Source organism: Spodoptera frugiperda, chromosome 31 (assembly GCF_023101765.2).
Source record: "Spodoptera frugiperda isolate SF20-4 chromosome 31, AGI-APGP_CSIRO_Sfru_2.0, whole genome shotgun sequence".
NCBI classification, from domain to species: domain Eukaryota; kingdom Metazoa; phylum Arthropoda; class Insecta; order Lepidoptera; family Noctuidae; genus Spodoptera; species Spodoptera frugiperda.
In genome coordinates this window covers 12,331,267-12,340,278 of record NC_064242.1, presented here as the reverse complement: position 1 = coordinate 12,340,278, position 9,012 = coordinate 12,331,267, and the positions used below count along the sequence as shown (strand labels likewise).

The window sequence follows — 9,012 nt, the reverse complement described above, 5'->3', positions numbered from 1 at the left end:
AACGCATTTTCCGTTACAAAACTTATTTAATAAATAGCCAATGTGTTTACTTATATCCTTTATTATTTATCATAACAATTTATTAATAAAAATCTGTTCTATTAGTAACAAAATATCATGATTATCAATATAAACTTATATAGGAATAACCGCGCACTACCGGTGTCCATATAAATGGTCCAAAATGAAAACAAACATCAGTTTCCGCTTCTCTATGACGTCAACAAGATGGCGGCGGCTCCATTGATAACCGCGTCGCCGCGCGTCACATCCGCCGCGCAGTGCGCATGCCCGCAGTTATACAACCATTGATAGAGAGTGGAGCGCTTTGGAGCTTGCGATACGATTCTACTTACGACTTACTATTGCAATGAAAAGCTTTTACATAGTATTGTAGCTTTAAATCACAAGAACTTTTGAGGTAAACTAATCTGAGAAAGGCGATTAAGAAATCGACAAAGTGTAGGGAATCTTTTAGATATCATTAAAATTTTATATTATCAAGATAATATGTCAGTCACTGCGAATTTAATGGGTATTCTATAGTTATTACCATTTATAACATTAAAATCGTTAAGAACTGCGGTACAATCACATATTGTATTGTATTAGTTTAAATCTAATTCTAACCGACTGGAATCGTGTCGTTGACGTGACATATAAAAATGAGTTTCCACAGTGCGAAGGCAGCTTCTTTCGGCCGGCATGAAATGTAGGCTGTATAGCGTACACGGGCCGTATCAGATGCCGCCCTAGCCTCCGACCGAACGGACGAGCGCTCGCAACCGAAACCCGCGAACTTCAATTCAAATTTCGTATATCGAACGCCGTTTCTTTTTTAAACAATTTATTTTTTCTTTTATTTTTTTATTGTATGACGGTTTAGAAAGGACTGTTTAAATACTTTTTGGTGAATTCCGAAGATATTTTACGGAGAGATAGGTAAGTTTAGTTAGTAATTAATGTAGTAAAGTTTATGTATAAGTTTAAGCACGTATGTATCTACGGCGGGTATGATTTGATTATACCCGGCGCGGTCCAAAAATTATACAAATCTTTAATTAAATAAATGCCCTCACCAAAAACAAAATATGTTAAACCTGTTGAAAATATATTAATCTGTTAAATTGTTTTGGGATTATTATAATTTTGTTTAAAGACTTTTCTAACTAAATACCGAAAATATTGAATAAAACGTATGAACATTATTTACAACCATTACACCTAATAAAATATAACTTTTCGGAGTCACTTTGTACAGAAATTTCATGGTCTACGGCGCGTAGCTAATTTGCTACGCTTTCGGTGCTACGCGCTACGAGACACGCGTAGCTTTACTACGCTTATATTTAACACAATTTATACTTTAGAAAAAACATTACAAAAATAGTTTTTATTGTATTTTGAGCTATATTCTTTACTATTACTTAGGTAACATTACCAAAAGCAAATTTTAGTGCCGTCAAAAGCCTAATGTGTTTTAAATCGTTACACATTTCTTTGGCGGTACCCTTTTCATTTCTGAAAGCAATAACAAAAAGATTTCTAAGCATATTTCCGACGGTTCAAGGTCCATTTTAAATAGAATATGATAAATGAACACGATAAACGTTCCTTTGTATAGGACCATGAAAAATATGAACGATGATAGCTGCTTTTAAAGCCGTAATCGATTGTGTCATTATGACTAGGTACAGGCTGGTGTAAAAGTTGCTTAGGGTTTAGGTACTATGACATAACTTTTGATTTAGTTGAAAAATTTGCTAGGGTACCAAATCTAAGTAGGACTTTACTACTGCTTTGGTCGAAGAGTTGTAAGCGTATGCTGAGGAAGATAGCGGGTTCGATTCTGAGTAGAATTTTCAGTAATTTGAAGCTTAATCTAAGTAGGACTTTACTACTGATGTGGTCGAAGAGTTGTAAGCGTACTTGCTGAGGAAGATAGCGGGTTTGATTCTGAGCAAAATTTTCAGTAATTTGACGCTTAATCTAAGTAGGACTTTACTACTGATGTGGTCTATGGGTTGCAAGCGTACTTGTTAAGGAGGATAGTGAGTTCGAATCTGAGAATTACATATTAGAATGAATAGAAGTTCCAGTGATTGAAAGCCGGATAGTAGGATCATACGATCAGTAGGATATATCATGAATATAATTTGTCTGTCTGCAAATATATAAAGGTGATTTATGTATTTGTGACATTTAAAGATCGTCAACGAATGTTATATTAATAGATTACAAAACAGAATTAATTAATATTAAACAAGCAATGTTGTATTACTTTAAATACTCAAGAGAACTTAAGACTTAGTGGTTCGTTCTCTAATCAAAGAGATTATTAAGTCTTAAGTAGGCTAGAATATTTCCTATACTAGCTTCAGTCAATGGTTTTATCCGCGTTCCCGTAGATAAAATTTATCCTATCACCCAAGTCAGCTCAAAACCTGTCTGTATACCAAATTTCATCAAAATCTGTTACTTCCAGTAGTTTCATTGTCGGACAAACATCCAAACAAACAAACTTTCACATTTATAATATTTTTTTTTAATAAAAACTTTGCCACACACTAGGATTTTCTCCTGTGTCGTGTGTGCATTTACAAATATACAAATTCACATACAAAACACCCAGACCCGAAACAACAATTTCAGGATCACACAAAGAGTTGCTTTGTGCGGGAATCGAAACCGCTACACGTTGTGCGGCAGCTAGTTGCCCAGCCACCGCTCCAACCGTGGAGTCAAGATATTAGTGAGATAAATCTCGGAGCGAGCATATTTTCTTATTCATTTTCAATGCGCCTCGCTGTTCGCTGAAGCAGTTAATTTTGAAATAAGTCGAGATTTATTCGACTGGATTATAACTAGATTATTGATTTGGTTTTGTTTTGTTGCTTTTTTATTTATTAGATTTTATTTGATTTCAGTGATAATTTTGTTCAAACTAATTACATCAGTAATAGTGTGATACCGGGTATTTTAAGTTTGTACTTGTAGTAACAGTGACTTCATTTCAAAATTGGCTTCATTAGTGTGGTCAGAAAAATACTAATGGCTTCCATATTTCGAATTAGTTTTTGATACTAGAGATCGATGATTTATTTTATGTTCAATTACTAGGACACGCTGAGAATAAAGATATTAATATATATAAATAAAAATCAGGCAAATCATCTTATTACCTTTTTTTTTGTTTTGTTTTTTGAGCGTGGAAAATCATCCTATTGTTTCTCCCGCCTTGGGCGAAGCGAAAGGCAGTATCAGATTCTAACTGACTAAAAACATCTCCGTTCGTATTACTATTTTTCGAGCCGGAGCCCCGGTAACCGGTTAGGCAGCTCTGCTAACATCTTGTAGGTAGACCTAAAAGGTTTTAAAAACATGTTCAGCAACTTTCTTACCTAACTGTACATATTTGATTGTATTCGAGTAACATTACGGTTGCCGCGTGATAAGACTGGCAACAAATATATTGCCACCTTTTTATTTGGAAGTACTTCAGTATTTTCTTCTTTTGAGATAAATTTAATTCAAGTCGAGACCACTAGGTAATTAACGACACTTTTTATGTTCTGATAGGATTGTGAATAAAGTATAAAATTACTTTTTATATTCGTATAATTTTTTTTAAGGTCAGAAATGATAATTTTTAACCAACTTATAAGGAGGTTCTCAGTTTGACCTGTATGTATGTGTGTTTGGGCACGATCATCTCCAGTTAGGCTTAACCGATTTTGATGCGGTTTTCAGCATAGTATTTTTCAGCCTTAAAATTAAACTTGAATCTATGGTTTAAAACGCCCGCTTCTCATGCAAGAGAGTGTGAGTTCGAAACTTTCAACGGCAAAGTGAGTTTTTCCGAGTTACATGTACTTTCTATTTAGATACCACTGATAAACTGCAAAGGAAAACACCATGAGCAAGCCTGAGCTTATAATTTCTAATTGTAATTTTGAAATAACCAACCCGTATTGAGAAAGCGTGGTGATTGATGAAGATGCTTTTGGTCAGCAGTGGCTACTTATAAGCTGTTATTGATAACGATGATGACAATGATAACCTTTATACTTCTAAAATAAATCTTAAAATACATAGAGAAATAACACAAAAATACACTTTCGCCCATTAATAGGGATGTTCTGTCGTTTCTATCAGCCGAGTAAATACTAGCATGTTACCACAAGGTAAATGCCATGTAAACAAATATTTTTCCATTCCCCGTAGATTTGGCTGTGTCAAGAACATTGACCCATGGCCGCAAGGTGGCGTGACCGCTGTAGTCCTATAATTAGACTACAAGACTGAATGCTAAACAGTATTGCATTCGTAATTTGTCGTAAATTAGTTTCGATTTCGGTTCTTTGTACAGTCAGGCGATAAGTTACTTGGTACGAAATGAAATGACCTTTTTTAAGCACGGGGATAAAGTTGTGTTTGGAGTACAGTATCCTTAGTACGAGTTTGCTTTATGTTAAACGAGATCTTAACGAAACTGCGTTCGGCCTGTGTTTGGCCGGCTCCAATGAACGGAGCGGAGTTTCAGCACTCTCGTTTCGATTACTTTAAACATAAAGCAAACTCGTACTAAGAGTATAGATGCTAGAAGGTGAACTTATCCCAAATATTCATATTTTAAAGCTTTTTGTCTTCTATAAAATAAAGATAACCTTATTCAAACAGTTATAAGAGCGTAAGCAAGCGTATTGCTTAATGGACACAGATCAGATTATAATATACTACTACTAACAATTGTAACATCCAAATTTCTAACTCACTCCACTCATGTACATTAATGAAGAAAAGCTCTACTAGTTTCGAATCTCAGAGGGACTCTTCATCATGAGCAGCGTGCGCAGACGTGGCAACGTCTCGCAGCCTTGAGTAGACTGCGCGATGTTGCAGTGATTGTTAGTTAATATAATATGTCTCACGATAGTTATTACTCCAGAAATTACAACTAGGTATGAAAAATCTAGACTTCATACTAACAACACTGAAAATTCGTGAAATTATATAATTTATTCAACTCATGAATCCAAACACATCATGGCCAGTCAACCCTGTGATAGCTTTAAACCTTCAACATCAAATTAGCTGACTAAATTAAACAGTAAATACAATTCAGACTATCCAATTAAAACTTATATCAACAGACCAGAAGCGGTAAATTAACATGATTTGTTAGGAATACCTCTATTTAGTTTACAGAATATTAATTTTAGGACTTCCCTGTAAATCCTGTTAGTCTGTTACTGACATACCTACCTCAACTATTAAATTAAGTATTTGTTTCACAATGCCTGGATAGCCGCTATGTATCAAATAACTTTGAATTACGAACTTAATTTTTATGGACTATCTGTCATTTTATTGTCACGCTATTTCTTGAAAGAAGCTGAAATTAACTTTTACCTGTTTGAATTACATTTCATCCCATGTACCATATACCGAGCGTAATTCCAGACTCCATTCTTTATTATAGATAATTTCTTAAGGTGTAAATAAACCTCAAAACTAAAACTGTTAGTTAAAATGTCTAGCCTATTTCACTCTTTCTTTTTCAATTACCTTGATTTCAGAATAAAAATAATTACACATTAAGCATACTTAAAGAAAGAAACAAAGAAATCGTTTATAATAACATAACCGTTTATTTACTTAAAAAGTTATTATTAGGTACTTCATTAAAGAAAGTTACGATAAATACTGAACTAATTGTTCCATTAAGTACTTATGAACGATTAAAAATAGAAATACCCTTGGACACACATTACTACTTGTATAAATAAAATGTGTTTCTTAGAGACTAACTTAAGTGACTTTACCTAGCTTGTAATTCATTAATATTTAATTTTACCGTTCCTACTCCTGCTTTTCGAGCCGGAGCCCCGGTAAACCCACTAGGTAGTCCGCAGCTCTGGATCAGCCCTACTGGGCCCCATCTGTGGTGGTCTGATGGCTCTTTAAGGCGCGCGCAGAACGCGACGCACTGTTCGCATGCGACGTTCGCAGGCGAGCTATCCTTGCTCGCCGTCGGCAGACCCGCAACACTAATACTAGGCATAGATGTGACATACTTAAATTTCTAACAGCTCTTCAGCTCAATTACGAATTGAAAATCTAATAACCAAAGCAATGTTTGCGATGATTTAAAGAACAGCTATTTTTGCCAGTTTACTTAAACGTTTAAACGAAGTCAAACGTTGATCAAAATTTTCAAAAACAAATTCTTTGATGACTTTCAAAAGTGGTTCTAATTTGTAGTGTCGTCATGTCTAGCCTATTTATCAAGCGTCTAGCCTGAGTAAATTACATTAATAAAAATGTGGTTAGACCGAAGCAATGAAGGTAAGAAAAAAGAAAGTGACCTTCGGTATACATCAACAGACCGTGACCCTGCAGTGTTAAAGTATGAACCCTCTTTATAAGAAGGATTTTCCAATCGCTCCGATTGGCAGGCGGGTTAAAGATCGCAGTTTAAAAGGTTCAGGTTTATCAAAGAGCGTTTTTTATGGTATAAATCGGTAAACGAGCGAAAGGTTAGCAATCGAGCCCATGGACCCCCAAAACAGAGGCGTCACAAGAACGTTGCCGGCCTTTTTTGAGTTAAGAGTTTATGGGTTTTTAGGGAATCGGGGATTGGGAAGATTGGGAATTGGTGTGATTGGGCCTCCAGTAACCTCACTCATACAACGAAACACAACGCAAGCGTTATTTCATGTTGGTTTTCTGTTAAGCCGTGATATGACTCCGAAGCATGGCTCTCCCACACTTAAATATTTAGTTGCTTTCATTGCTGTCTGCTCCCAGTTAAATATTCCCTTTCAGCTGCTACGACACCCGCAGAAAGAATTGGGGTGGTCACAAATATATTCTACTTGGCCCTCACAAATTTTTGACCTTGAGTAGTCTGGCTGAATAGTAAACAAAGCAACCAATGTCAAGTGGACAACAATGGCCAGGCATTCTTGTAGAAATTGATTGTTGAACAAAAGACAATTGGCATCTCATTGTTATTGGCATAAAATGCCAATGTAAGCGGCGTCTTTGTTTATACCTTGGCAGTTTGGCATGACAGCTTTTGAGTAAATCATTATTCTATTCAGAATTGTGTAATTTTCTTAAGAATAAATGCTTTTCTTTCTAGTTTTTCGTTCGGTTTGAAAGTGTTCATATTAAATATTTATGATTTGAATTTTTCGTAGAGCAGGAAATGGTGAAAGTCTTTACTACTAGTATATCTACTCTAAACTTAATATAAATAAAGAATTCATTTTCTATATTTATAAACTAAAAAAAATAAGCGTACTTATTTATCACTATTTAACGACACGAATGGGCTGGCTCGACCGTATTAATACCACGGCCTCACAGAAAACCGACGTGAAACAACGCGTTGTTTCGTTGTGTGAGTGAGATTACCGGAGGCCCAATTACCATGAGGGAATCTCCATTCCCAATCCTCGATTTCTCAACAACCTTAATTCCTAACCACCAAACCGGCAACGCACATGTAGCGCCTCTTGTGTTTCAGGTGTCCATGGGCGGCGGCGATGACTTACCATCAGGTGATCCGGTTGCTAGTTTAACGGCTTAAACAATAAAAAAGTCAAGATTCAGTTTGAATGGTAATATTTTTATTTGACAAAATATAGTTAAAACAGTGTTTAAAAGTCGTTACCCCAGAATTTGTTTAGTCGGGAATTACTTACGGGATCATTTGCAATGCTAAACGAACCGTCTGTCGTCCACATTAATGAAGATTTAGTTCTAATTCAATTAATTCGCGACTTCGCAACAGATTTTGAGGGAATATTGTTATTTCAAAGGATCTTGAGGACTTGTGAAACGTTTAGCAACGATGATATTGTTAATTATAATATTTTCCGCCCTCTTACGTTATTTTGGAGAGGTTCTGCTATGACTTGAGTGTATTTGTTGTAGACTTTAGGTATTATGAGGGTGCCTATATTGTTATTAAAGCTGTAGTAGTGTCAATGAAGCGGTGGTACGTTCGCGAATGGTCCGGATATCTGATCTAAGTCAGGAGGAGCTTGTATGTTTTTTTTTTGAAGGCGGTATGTCAACCAATGGCTTCTCCCGCCTTGGGTGAGGCGGAAGGTTGGTGTCGGATTCGTACTGACTAAAAACTACTCCGTTCCTTTTCCAGCTTTGAGCCGGAGTCCCAGTTACGTTTTCCGCAGCTCCGGATCGGGCACACAGATTTGCAATCTGAAAAAACCCATGTTATTAATGTACCTATTTAATTTTTAACAAACAAACATTTAAGAACTGCCTAGATTAAAATTAGACAGACAAAATTATAAGCTTGAAAAAAAATAATTAATACGCGAAAAAATCTTCCTTAAAACGTCTCTACAATTATTTCTTACTTCTAGAATACCTAAGGCACACTCAAGCTCAAACTCAGGCGTCTACTTGAGTGCTCGTTACCCTGTTCTTGTTATCACAGGCCGATGAGGCGACAGAGCAAATAATGGGGAAAATATACATTAACAGCAAATATATAACAGCCATACTACCTTGCTTACAAGGAAATATATATTACCGTTTCTAAGAAATAAGGAAAATGGATGGGCGAGTTCATTAACTTTGGAACAAAAGTCATAAGGCTATGGTTTGTTTGAAATATATATGTCATTACGTCAAAAGAAAGGGTGAACTTTTTTGTATATGTAATAATTAAATCACAGTTTTTTAATAATTAGGTACCGTAGTTATTGCTATGCTGTTACGTCCAGGGGCCTTACTTTTGAATCCAATTCCGATCGAGCGATATTGATATTGTAAAATTTCGTACACCTTATTTGCGTCGTACAGGTGTATAGTTTTGATATTTAATAATTATTCAGATTTTATTCCATTGACAATGAGATTTTTTTCGAGTTTCGATGAGATATTCCATTAAAACCAATCCTTTAAAGTGCTTTGACGAATTTGTTTGTCTAGCTAGGTAGTGCAATATTTACATAATTATGGAATATGAAGCAG

At 35.5% G+C, this 9,012-nt stretch overlaps 1 protein-coding gene across 1 annotated transcript in view; it reads left to right on the top strand.

Annotated features, from left to right (window-relative positions):
* Nucleotides 1-747: 747 nt before the first annotated feature.
* LOC118276158 (potassium channel subfamily K member 1) overlaps nucleotides 748-9,012 on the top strand; it is a 95,745-nt gene continuing 87,480 nt past the window's right edge. The window contains exon 1 of the mRNA XM_035594371.2: nucleotides 748-942. The gene's annotated coding sequence lies outside the window, so the exon portion shown is untranslated. The remainder of the gene's footprint in view (nucleotides 943-9,012) is intronic.